The sequence below is a fragment of the Camelus bactrianus genome, chromosome 3, assembly GCF_048773025.1.
Source record: "Camelus bactrianus isolate YW-2024 breed Bactrian camel chromosome 3, ASM4877302v1, whole genome shotgun sequence".
NCBI classification, from domain to species: Eukaryota; Metazoa; Chordata; class Mammalia; order Artiodactyla; family Camelidae; genus Camelus; species Camelus bactrianus.
In genome coordinates, this window is record NC_133541.1 from 36969102 (window position 1) to 36982571 (window position 13470).

The following is a 13470-nucleotide window of genomic DNA, read 5'->3' on the forward strand; positions in this document are numbered from 1 at the left end:
CATGGTGCTTGAACTCAGTCCTCAAAGATATAGAGGTGTCCACTGAGAGGACAGGTATAAACAGAGCATGCTAGAAGGAGGGGACCATGGAGCAAAGAGATATGACACCACCTGGCACATTCTGGAAACTACAAGCAGTTGAACTTGGAGGAAAGGGGCATAAAGGGAAGGAGAGGTGGGCAGAGGCCTGGTTATAATCAACCCTGTGTTCCAAAGAAGCAAACTTTTCATTCTGAAGATTATGGGGCAACATTGAGGAAGTTCCCAGAAATGAGTGAGATGATCTTATCACTCATCTTCATGGCAGCATTGAAGTGGGTATCAGGGGTTGAAAACAGGGATAGAAAGAAGACCAAGAAATAATCCAGGTGATTATTTGAGTGAGTTTGAACTTTGAATGGGCAACAAGGATGGAGAGGTGAGAATAGATTTGAGAGAAGAGAAGGTGGTAGAACCTGCAGAACTTGGGGTCTGGTTGGATTCTAGAAGATTAACGAGATTTGGGTGTCAAAGATGAATGGCTCCCAGGTATCTTACTTGGGAGCCTGGATGGTTGCTGGTACTGTTCAGCTAAAAAGGATGCAGGAGGAGGAGGAGCTTAATGGAGTGCTCTTAGAGGAAGATCACTGGGTGCTGTCTTACTAATGGCTACTGTCTGTTTATGGCACTGTTCTAGCAACAATGATGGGCGTGGCAGGCAAAGTGCAGAGAAGCTTATCAGTCCTCACTTCATGTCATAGATGACTAAGGAGCTTTTAACTAGATCAAATCCAGAACTTAAGCTGCCTACCCTAACATCACACAGAGAAAAATATTCTTCCAAAACTATGGCTCCATTGGCTCTGACCCTGTCTAAGATGCCAGTGTTTGCCATTGTTCAAAGGGGCCATGGGGTAGGCCATTAGGTTAGCCTAATATAATGCATCCCCCTGAAAGGAAAGCCCCTGAAGCACGTGATTCGACACGTCAATACCATTGACTTGCCCTACAAAATGGGAAGACCACATTCCTTAGCTCTAATAAAATATGCTACTCTTCAGCTGCAAGGTGTGCATACACTCATGTAGTAAAAAAGTGGCCAGGGCTGGAGTTCATATACTTTATATTTCTTCTTCTAAGTTCTCAATTTAATGGGGGTATACATTTTTGAACTTTTTTCTTATGGAGGATTCCAAACATGTATGAAAGTAGAAGGGATAATATAATATATCCATCCATGTGTCCATCACCCAGTTTCAACAGTTACTGAGTTATAACCAATCTTGTTTCCTCTGTACCCTGCCAATATTCCTCCTTGTCCCTCGGATTATGGGCTATTTGAAAGCAAATCTACTGAAGATATATAGGTATAATATATATTTAGTGCATAAAATATTACATAGTATATAATATAAAATATATATAAATATATTTTTATATAGACTTTTTATTTTGGAAGTTTTAAATCTAAAGACTTAAGATTTCTTTAAAATATAAATACCGAATTTGCCCTATTACTAACATTTCACACTAGTAAGTTACATTTGTGACAGTTAATGAACCAACACTGATACATTAACTATAATGTCCATGCGTTAGTCAAATTTCCTCAGTTTTCCCCTAATGCCCCTTTTCTGTTCCATGAGCCTATTGGAGGTATATTTTACTCTGCATTTAAAAATCATTGTGGCAGAGGCAGGTGGGAGAGTATAGCTCAGTGGTAGAGCACATGCTTAGCATGCACAAGGTCCTGGGTTCAATTCCCAGTATCTCCATTAAAAAAGAAAAATTGAAAAAAAAAACCTTTGTGGACTTAGGGATGTAACGCTCCATTTCATCCATTATGTGTAAGTTTTTCAGGTCTAAGAAGACTGCGTCACATCAAGTGTGTAATTCATCCCTTTCTCTGTCCCTTCTCCCTCTCTCTCATTCCCTAATGGGAAACGGATGTCAAGCACACAGGCCCACAACAGCTTAGGAGCACTGGTACCTTCGCTATCCTAGGAGCACTTTGGGCACACACCACTGAGGAATTGATGCTGGGACAAATCACTGAACAGAGTTTAGGACAATGGGGAAGCAGAGAATTCAGGAAAACACAATGTACCTTTAAAAATACATTTGTGAATTCACCACATGAACTAAATGAAATGGAACTAAAGGCTCCCGAGCTGTTTGGGTCAATGTCCACATTGGCTGTTCACAGTGTGGGAGGTTCTGAGAGTCGGAGGCCCCGCGGAAGCCTGGGGAGGGGCTGCTGGTTGTTCACCCTTCCTGACCTCAGGGCCACCTGGACAAGCCATTTGCTCTCTGCTGGCATCACAGGAAATCAGTTGTCTTTGGAGGTGCTTGGCTTGAATCAGTGGTGTGTGTGTGGTGCCACGTTTCTGATGCAATGCCTGCTTCCAGCCAGCCTGTCGAACAAATCTAAGTGCCTCAGGGCTGGCTGGGGGCCAGAATGGCGTCACTGCCCATTAATAGAAGTTGATGGAGCTCAGAAAAATGCTTTAGGTCTGGCAACAACCCAACTCCTCCTACACTGTGTCTGCCTCCAGGCAAATATATGGAAAAATCAATTTAGGGATGCTTATTTTCACCAGTTCGTGCTATTTTAAGCATTGATTTGCCTAGTTACTGTTGGATTTTTAAAAAATGTTCTGTGACACATCTTGTTTTTACCCAATTTATATATTCTTTTACAGGCTCTGCTTCTTTCCAAAAAGAGATTCGAGGATTTGAAATGCTTTATTACAAAGGACATTTATTATTAGCTTATAAGCTTCCTCTGCTTTTCCTTGATGATGTTCTTATGTAAATATAGTTGATGAAGTAAGAGCTTATTTATTTATCAAACATATGGATTAGCATTATGGATACATTCAGAGTGTACAGAGACATCATGTAACAAGATAACACAAATTATAAATAGGTGAGAAAGAAAAAAGGAAACACAAGTTAATAACTTGAAACATAGCCAGAAAGTAGGGCTAAATAAATTGATAGCGTAAAGTCCTCCAAATGGGTCACGTATTAGTTGATAAGCCTCAGAAAAAATGAAGAAAGAGAAAACATGACCATTTGGGTAAACCATAGTGACAATAATCTAAAAAGAAGACACACAACTTTTTCTGATATCCGTGTCAGAAAGAAAACACTCTGTAATAACTGTCTTCAATAATACATATTAGAGACTATTATGGGCTGAATTGTAGGCCCCTCAAGTTCATATGTTGAAGTCCTAACACCCAAGTGCCTCAAAATGTGGTTGTATTTGGAGGTGGGGTCTTTCAAGAGGAAATTATGTTAAAAAGAGATCATTAGGGTGGGCCCTAACTCAGTATAACTGGTGTCCTTATAAGAAGAGAAAATCAGAGGGAAAAACATGTGAAGACAAAAAGAGAGAGGCTTCAGAAGGAACCAACCCTCCTGACACCTTGGTGTTGGACTTCTGGCCTCCAGAACCATGAGGAAATAAATTTTTCTTGTTTAAGCTGCCCAGTCTGTAGCACTTGATCACGGCAGTCCTGGCAAACTAATACAGAGCCACAGTGAGGTGTTTCCTAAGGGCTATCTCTAACGGCATCCCTCCGTGCAGGCTGATTACGTCACCCTAAGGTACACAGACTGCTCCTTTCCCACCTCGCACCTGAATTCACATGACTATTGTGAGAACTTTGATGTTCTTACGTAACCTTGCCAACCTGGCCACAGTCTAGAGGCAGGCACCTGACCCCAGCTAGACCAGTCAGAGCCCTTTCCTGGAATTTTTCCACCTGGAACTGAGAGATCTTGACATTAGTGCTCTCTGGTGGCAGGAGCTATAAGATGGAAGCCTTGTTAGCTGTCAGGGGCCATATTTTCTCCCAGGAAGGAGATGCCAGGCAGAAAGAGCATTATTCCAATTTCTAGTTTATTCTATTATTCAATAAATATTTATAGAATGTTACTATGTTCCAGGTGCTGGTCCAGTCATTCCTGAAGTTCATTAGCATCCCTGCTTTCTAGCAACTTAGTTTTTGCTACCCTTTTATTGATTTCATCACCAATAAAACCCCGTTTTTGCCCAAGCCAGAGCAAGTGGATTTCTGCCACTCACAACCAAAGTAATAGATTAGAATTCCCCATATTCTCCTTTCCCTCCATTCACACTGAATTTCTGGTAGCCTTCTTGAACAAGTCCCCTTGTCTCAGGATAACAAGAGTCAGTAAAAAGATAATCATGTTTCTCAACATAAAAAATAAGCGAAGTTCAAATATTAACTATGCTAGTTTCCTTGCTTTGCCTGTAAAAATCTATCTTTTTTTCCCCAGATATCTGAGCTACTTGGATACCTCCTTTCTCCTTCAGATTTGAGGGGGTGGTTACAGAGGCTTTTATTCACAACCAGGGGCATGTGTCAAAGAGTCAGAAGTATCTAACCTCTTTTATAACCTCTTCTAAGGCATAAATGAGTGGTAGTAAAAACATTCAATCATGATATGTATTAATGAAATTTCTTCCATCTAGTAAATCACTCTCATTTCTTTAGTATTACCATTAAATAGCAAGCAAGTGCATTATCTGTTCCAGTTCATGTGGAATTTATCTTTTTTTTTTAATTTAAGAATAGTTGATTTATAATATTGTATTAGTTTCAGTTCTATAGTAAAATGGTACAGTTATACATATATCTATTTCAGATTCTTTTCCATTATAGGTTATTACAAGATATTAAATATAGTTCCCTGTGTTATACAGTAAATCCTTGTTGTTCATCTATCTTACATATAGAGGTTTGTATCTGTTAATCCAAACTCCTAATTTACCCCTTCCACCATTTTCCCTTTTGGTAACCATAAGTTTGTTTTCTGTCTGTGAGCCTGTTTCTGTTTAGTAAACAAATTTATTTGTATAAATTTTTAGAGCCCACATATGTGATATTATATAATATTTGTCTTTGATTTACTTCACTCAGTATGATGATAAACTCTAGGTCCAACCATGTTACTTCAATATTTCATTCTTTTTTATGGCTGAATAGTATTGCATTGTGTATATATATATATATATATGACATCTTCTTTATCCATTCATCTGTTAATGAACACTTAGTTTTCTTCCATGTCTTCGCTATTGTAAATAATGCTGCTTTGAACATTGGGGTGCATGTATCTTTTCAAATTATAGTTTTCATCTTTTCTGGATATATGCCCAGGAGTGGGGTTGCTGGATCATATGGTAAGTTTATTTTTACTTTTTCAAGGATCCTCCATACTGTTCTTCATAGTGGCTGCACCAATTTACATTCCCACCAGCAATGTAGAAAGGTTGCCTTTTTTCCATACCCTTTCCAGTATTTATTTATAGATTTTTTAACCGGTGTGAAGTGATAACCTCATTGCAGATTTGATTTGCATTTCTCTAATAATTAGTGACGTTGAGCATCTTTTCGTGTACCTGTTGGCCATCTGTACATCTTCTTTGGAGATAAGTCTGTTTAGACTTTCTGCCCATTTTTTGATTTGGAATTGTTTGTTTTTTGATATTGAGTTGTATAAGCTGTTTGCATATTTTGGAAATCAACCCTTGTTGATCTCATCATTTGCAAGTATTTTCTCCCATTCTGTAGCTGTCTTTTCATTTTGTTGATAGTTCACTTTGCAGAAGCTTTTAAGTTTGATTTGGTCCCATTTGGTTATTTTTGCTTTTATTTCTTTTGCCTTCAGAGACTAATCTAAGAAAATACTACATACCTTTTAGGAAAGATCACACAAATTTTTGTGAACTTGTTTATTTTCTCATTTCTTAACTTTTGTCTTTTCCCAAGACATAGGGGAAAAAAATCATTAACTGTATGATGAAGTTTTGAGTCCTAAACAGGAAATGGGCACTCAATCAAGGATTTTTAAAAACATACTCAATACTTTAATAGATGTTTTCTATTCTGACAAGTGACACCAAACCCAAAAACCTAATACTTAGAAAAAAATTGGATCTTCTGCTTTCATTTGGAAATGTCCTATAATCTCTATTTTTTGTTGTGGAAACACATGATCTTTAGCAACTTGAGTTTAAGAGACAAGCACTACTACTTGGTAGGTGGGAGGATGCTGCCAAGTAGGTCATTAAGCTCCAGAGCCTCGGGTTTTTCCTCTGTAGAATGGGAATTAAAATTCCTACTTTGCAATATAGTTGTGATGTCAATGATATGTAAATGACTGTCACAAGTGTCTGGTATATTGTGGGCATTCAATTACCACTCAATTCACTATATAATTGCTTATCTCTAATTTTCAACGGCCTTGTAGGCTTACTGTCTATCCTTTCTTTTATGATTTTTTAAAATCATTTGATGCATACAATTGCTGGGCTTATGGTGACACAGAACTGCTACTATGGCATTTTTGGCTTTCATAAAGAAGCATAGGTGAGAAAAAGGCAGAAAAGAAATACTAATTCTATATCAAATCATTTATTTATTCATAGAATTTATTCATAGCAAGTAACCAGTATAAATAGTTCATACAACTAGAACAGCATGAGGTTTTCAAACCAAATTATGTATGTCAATGCCTTTCAGCTAAAGATCAGCAGGAACACATCTGTTGGGTTTATTACTTGTTGCAGGGAAGCAAACTGTGCACAGTAAGAGGGGATTAGAAAGGACTTGCAGGCTATGGGCTAATGTTAGGTGACATGGGGATGGGGAAAGGATACAGGGATCATGCCTAGATTGAATGCTGTCAGGAAGAGGAGCAAAGCTTTGACTGGGTATCTTAATAAATCCAATCTAGGAAGAGGGAAGGCTAAAGTTATAATTGGTAAAGAAGCAGCAGTTACTCAGATGAGCAAGAATAGGGGGATGTTTGGTCATTTTTGTGATTTGGAAAATGTTCATAGTTTGTCTGAGTTCAAACATGATACAGAGCAGTCTTTATGTCTTGATCCATTACAGTCAACAGAGGGGTCTTGTCTGAAGCTGACGTCCTGAGAAATTGTTTACATTCAGTTGGAGAACACATGGCCTATCTGTAAACACCGGGGTGCTTCCTAACAACTGTGAAATGTAGCTGTAAGTGTCAAGCCAGTTTCCTTATGTCAAGCTGCTTTTCTCATTCTTATATATTAACATAGTCTGTAACAGAATTTAGGTGCAGTTAACAGGCACCGCTCTATTTTATGAGAATGAGATTTGATACAGAGAATTAGGTGCTTACAAAATTGCTGAAATATGATTGAAATAATAGCTCTGGGTTGGAATCCAGAAACAACTCCAGAAACCACCCCATTGAACTGGTCCTCCTGGGGAGCTGTTAACCACTTAATTTCCTACCTTCTTGATTGTGGCCATCGTCACTGAAGTTGTTCACTCCAAGAATATGTTAGCTTATGTACTCTTTGGAGATCAGGAAGCCACCGCTGCAACACTTAGCCTTGAAGCCATGACCCATCTGATAGGTACATTCTAACTTATCTGAGCCCTGCATTTTGGCTCTTACCATCCTGGTGACCAGAGCACGGGAACCTCAGCTACCTCGGCCACGGGACATTGTAACTCTTCTGCAGTAATCTTTACCAACAGAAACAGCACAAGTTGCAAACAGCCCATTCCCTCTATCACTTCCAGTTTCCAGATCTCAAGTCAGCAATCTGGTTGCCTGGCTCAAATCACTTCTAGAACTCTAGCTGCAAGGGAATTGGGTTAGTGTTTAGGTGTTCCAGCCTCTGCAGTAGGAAGGCATATTGGAAGGAGGTTGGAATGGATGTTGATTTCCAGGCGAGGTTATTCATCACAAGCCTTAACAGTAAAGCGCCCTAGCTATAACCCTGATTCAGTCATTTATTTGCTATGTGAAGTTAGAAAAGTATCATCACCTTTCTGGGTTTCAGTCTCTATGACCAAGTTAGACTGGTTGATATCCAGGATTTTTTCTGATTCTAGAATTCTGTGACTCTGTTATTAATTTAAAAAAAAAGTTTTCTTAAATATATACACTTTGAAAAGTATTTTCTGTGCTTTTTTAAACATAGATTTCCTTCCCCCATTAATACTTGTAGTAGATTAACAAGTCCTCCAAGATGATTGGTGGCCTCAAGTGATTTTCACCTCCCAGTATTCTTATCCTTCCATATTGAATAGTGCTGACTGGGATATTGAGATATTGTGAACATAATAGTGTGGGACCCAGGGTTAGGTCATAAAAAAATTGCAGGTTCTACCTTTGCTTTCTCTTAGATGATTTACTCTGGGTGAAGCCAACTGTCATATCATGAGGACATTTAAGAAGCACTGTAAGAAGGTTCAGGTGGTTAGGAGGCCTTCTGACTATAGCCAGCTTCAATCTGCCAGCCAAGTGAGTAGCTCCCTTGAAGGTGAATGTCCCAGACCCAGTCAAGCCTTCAGAAAGTAACTCTGGCTGATATCTTCACTGCAACCTTATGCAAAACTTTGAGCCAGAACTACCCTTCTAAGCCACTCTCAAATGCCTCACTCACAGAAACTGTGTGAGACAATAAGTATTTAATGCCATTTGAAGCCACTAAGTTCTGGAGTAAACTGTTATGCAGCAACAGAAAACTAATCTATTTCCCATTCAGTATGCAAAATAGCATAAGAATTACTGAATTTATTTCTTAATTTCCAACATCTAATTTCATTTGCTTATTCTTTCCTGACATAAAGATAGTAGCCTGTGAGATTATATCTCTAGGACATATTAGAAACGATTAAGAAGTGTGTATATCAGAATTAAAACTAAGTAGTTATTTTCCAAGATTTTACAAAATGTAGTAATGGGTAGACAGGAAAAGACCTTATTGTTAATATATTAAATAGCAAATATTTTCTCAGGCAAAATGCCAGGCATTTGAAACTTATCATGGGCTAATACAGTCTTTGAAAATAAAGCTAATGAATAGTTAAAACAACACTTTCACAGATCTGCAAAATGACTTTTAGTTTATAAAGGAACTACACTGTTTCTATAGGTTAATAAACACTATAATATGTTCATGAAAAATCAAAGTTGCCTGTTATTGAATTATTTTTGGTTTCATCTAAAAGGTAAAGAAATTAATCTAATTTCTTCCTGTTTATGATGGCTTAAAGTTTCATTGAACAAAGAATCTTCCAACAAAATTTACTTTATATTTTTTTCACCAAGTTTAATTTTAAATAAGTGTCTTTTCTGGATCCTGTACCCATTTCTGATAAGAACATAATTTCTTACTTAGAGCAGCAATCTTCCACTTATTATTAAAAGTAGGAGTACATGAGTTTTGGAGAATATATCAACTAGAAGTCTGAGTTGCAAGTGCCACAAAACTTGTATAAGTCAGCTTAGATAAAAAGAGGAATATACCGGACAGTCACGGCAGTCTTCTGGAATTCGGGTCACAGCGAGGTCCCCACAGAGCTGGAGCCTGCGGCACCAATGGAGCCAGCGCTGGAAAGCCGCCAGCGCTCCCTCCCAGCCTTGTCTCTGCTTCTCTGGGTGCCAGCTTTGTCTTGTGGCAGACTGGCTCTCTCTTTGTTGTGAAAAACACAGTTGTTGGCAGTTACCAAGTTTTGTATTTTTCAGCTTCCGTCACTGGAGACTTGCTCCCTGGTCTGAAATGCAAGTTCCTGGTGAACTCCAGTCAGAACTGGGGTCACGTTGTTCAACATGGCTGCTCTCGCAGTAAATGGGGAGGGAGGGAGGTTTCCCAGAACAACAGTGAGCTGGAAAGACAACACAGTGTGTCTCGTGTTTCAGGTTCCTGGAGCTGTTGTAATAAAGCACCACAAACTAGGTGGCTTGAATATCAGAAATTTATTGTCTCACAGTTCTGGAGGCTAGAAGTCTGAGATCATGGTGTTGGCAGAATTGATTCCTTCTGAGGGCTCTGAGAGGGAATCTGTTTCAGGTCTCTTTCCAACTTCCGATATTTTGCTGACAATCTTTGGCATTCTTTGGCTTGTAGAATCATCACTCTAATCTTGACTTTATCTCCCTGTGTGTATTCTGTGTCCAAATTTCTCCTTTTAATAAGGACACCAATCATACTGGATTAGGGGCCACCCTAATGGTATGATCTCATCTTAACTAATTCCATCTGCAATGACCCTTTCCCCAAACAAGGTCACATTCTGAGGTATTGGGGGCTAGGACTTCAACATGTAATTTTTTGGTGGGGGAGGGAGCATTATTTAACCCATAACACTCCATATAGGGCAGCACATCATGTACAGGGTACCAGAGACCAAAGAATGGAAGCAAGAAGTGAGGACACAGAGAAGTAAACCCAGAATTATGAAACCCTTCAGATTTCATCTTCCAAGAGAGAAAAGTAAGGAACAAATCTGCACTCAGAGAAGACAGTGGAGAATGTTTTAGTGGTGATGAGGTAAAGTTAGGGATATAGATTAATATGGAATACCTCATGGCTATAGTAACTCATTGACTTGCATGCACAGTCCCATTTTCTTTCTCAGGCTCACCCTCCCTTCAGACTTTCAGTTGCCAAGGGTCGGGGGTACTATGGGGTGTCAATGGAAACAAGCAGAACCAAGAGCCCAGCTTTTTCTGCTGTGCTGTGAACCTGAACAGGATTGGACAATAGAGTTTGGAAAGAGGAAGAAAGTCAGGTGCAGTGCCTCCCTTTCCCCTCCTGCCTCCATGCGGGTGCAGCGAGGGGCCTGCAGTCTGGACTTGAAGGGTGGCAGTGAACGTTTGCCCCATTTCCTGCCTGGGTCTCCCAAGAGCTGAAGCCCTGCAGATGCCCCTGTCCATTGAACACTTGGAGGGCAGCAGAGGTAAAAGCAAGCATCCTCTGGGACTCAGAATGGCAGAGGAGGCATCAAGATGCCCTGTAGCCACCCATCTCCTTGCACTACCCATCCCAAGAGGAGAGAGAAGTCTCCACAGCAGAGCATGAGTGGGTGCAGACCAGCCACAATGTCATAAGGGCCCCATAGAGCTTGGGACTGAACCCAGCAGAAGAGGGACAGAGTTTTTCATTGACTACATTTTTAATCAGAAGAGGCAGATTTAGCTTCAGCTAAACTGAGCTAAATCCAGTAATGGAAATTACCATAAATCAACAGGATTAAAGTTTCCACTGTCAAAGCAGGAAATCCAAATTAGAGACATGATTGATTACGAAGTTCAACAACAAATGTTGTATGTAAAAATTAAATCTTATTATGTTTTCATTATTCAGCACTTACTATGGGCCATAGACACGTTAATTTGCACAGCAAATCAGTGGGTCTTACTATTATTTATTCCCATATTACAGATAAAAAGACTAAGGTTTAGTGAAGTTGAGAAATTTGAACTGAAAGCCAAGTGTGGGTGAATTGTATGGTATGTGAACTATTATCTCACTAAAGCTGTTACAAAATAAAATGAAACAACTCTGCTCAATAATAAAGCCTTCATACCATATTTCATAGGAAATATCTTGCTTAGGTGGGGCTGTTGATGGTAGCAAGAAAAATGTGCTGTTCTAGTTTGCATTTTTCTTGTTTAGGAGGGTATAACATATTCCCAAGACAGAGATTTATTAATTTGGTTATAAGAACTTCCAAGGCCAGGGCCTGACAAAATAAAGTGGATGTAAGTCCTTCCTTCCTGTATTCTAGTGACATGTCTTTCATGAAGAGTCACATTGTCTCCTCAGAACACAAAGACCAGATCAAAGCCTGCTTTGTTTATGGGGGAAAGGGGTAAAGTTCACCATCTTTTTGGACATTATTTAGATCCATCACTTTTCAAAATCATGTTTTATGTGATTTTGATGAAATCTTAATTTAATCCCTTATTTGAAGCCACCAGTACCTCTTTGAAGAGGGAGACATCGAATATACTAGGAATTCATTCTGTTTTCATATGCCACTAAAAGCAAAATAAATTATCATCTTATAAGATTTATGAAAGAAATATTCATATTTTTTTCCTAAGTCTTTTGTAAATTCACAAGCATGGTGACCCATTTGTTTCATAATTTATGGTAATTAATTCAAGTTGGATCTCATTTTATAACATATTCTCTTAGAGAAATTACTTGACCTGGGCTGTCAAAATGGATATTTGTTGAAATGACAAATTTGAAAGCCTGTGAGAGTTTTGTTCACAAGCCATAAGAGGAATGAAGGCGACATTTCAAAGTCCTTTAATTATCTCAGATGATGTGATAAGGAAAATAATATACTAACAGCCAAAGCAAAGTCATGCATTGGGATGAAGTCAGTTACATATACAATGTATTTCTTTCTCTTGAAAACCACGATCTGGACACATTTCAGTAACTTTATTCTTCAGACACAAGCAGTGAACCACAGAGAAATCATGAGGTCTGTGATTCTGCAGGGGGCACTTTCAAAATGCTGATTCGCTGCCATGGAAGGTCGCCCAAGGTACTGAGCAAAGTGAAAAGTGCAAGTTGTCCAACAATGTATACAGTGTAGACCATTCACAAGGGAAAACAGATAAGATATGGTATATTATGATTGGATACAATACTATACTTTGTTATAAACATAGAAAGACAATTCTGAGAAGACCTCAAAGGAACAGTTAATAGTTGATGCCTTTGGGAAGAATAATCGGGAAGGATGGTGTCTTTTACATATAATGGTTAAGAAGATTTTGTGGTAAAGATATTAGGAATATTAAAATTAATAAGTAAAGAAAATAAAAATAAAACAAAAATAGTGAGTTTCCACTTCATAAAGAATTGCAGGCCATGATGCTGGGTTTGTCCCTTGGAAGTGGACCCTAGCAGCCCACCACTTACTTGCTGACCCACCAGCAGTTTGTTAACTGCTCTGGGTCTGAAAGTCGTCATGTGCTGGCTGACCCCTATTGAGGTATCATACACTGAGCCACCAGGAGATGACAGCACATTGTATCCCCTCTGTCTGTATCTGTCGATCTTTCTGAAGTAGTAATAACAGCACATATAAAAGACTAAGAGGATGATGGTGACGGCTATTGTTAGAATGTGACTCACAGCATTCTAGTAGATATTTAAGTTCACTAAAACTGAAAAAAATTCACAGAAAACAACGATTTTTGATTCGAAAGAAAGAACACTTCAGTCTTCAGTGTTGTGATAACTAACCAACAACAAAAGTTGGATAAGTTACGTTTTGACCGTCTCCTGAACCCACCATCCTGCCGATCTGGAATACTGAAAACATGTATTCTGGGAGACTTGTAGAATGCGGTTTCATTTATTTTACTTCACTGTTTAAACTGTATGTTTTTATTTTTTAAAAAACTGCATATTCATGTGAGAAGAGAGACACCTATTTTCTAGACATTCTAAACTTTCTCTTAGATGTCCCTTCATCCTTGATATTCTACTTCCCTCCAGCTATAGATTTTATCTGCTGGGAGAGAATAATAAATGATAGTATATTGAAAAAAATCAATGCTGATGGCTTCCAACATCAAATCAAAAGATGAGCATTTCCAGTAAAAGGTTTCAAAGGTATTAATAATAACACTTGATTTTATGTTTTT

At 38.6% G+C, this 13470-nt stretch overlaps 1 protein-coding gene and 1 long non-coding RNA gene across 7 annotated transcripts in view; one reads left to right on the forward strand and one right to left on the reverse strand.

The window, feature by feature from the left end:
* Nucleotides 1-13470, forward strand: part of SNX18 (sorting nexin 18) — a 234912-nt gene that overhangs the window by 94121 nt on the left and 127321 nt on the right. The gene's annotated exons all lie outside the window — the stretch shown is intronic.
* The window catches only part of LOC141576020 (uncharacterized), a 67906-nt gene that overhangs the window by 35585 nt on the left and 18851 nt on the right, over nucleotides 1-13470 (reverse strand). For all 4 annotated transcript variants that reach the window (XR_012504202.1, XR_012504201.1, XR_012504198.1 and 1 more), the window contains one exon: nucleotides 9322-9680. This is a non-coding gene — a long non-coding RNA (uncharacterized LOC141576020). The remainder of the gene's footprint in view (nucleotides 1-9321; nucleotides 9681-13470) is intronic.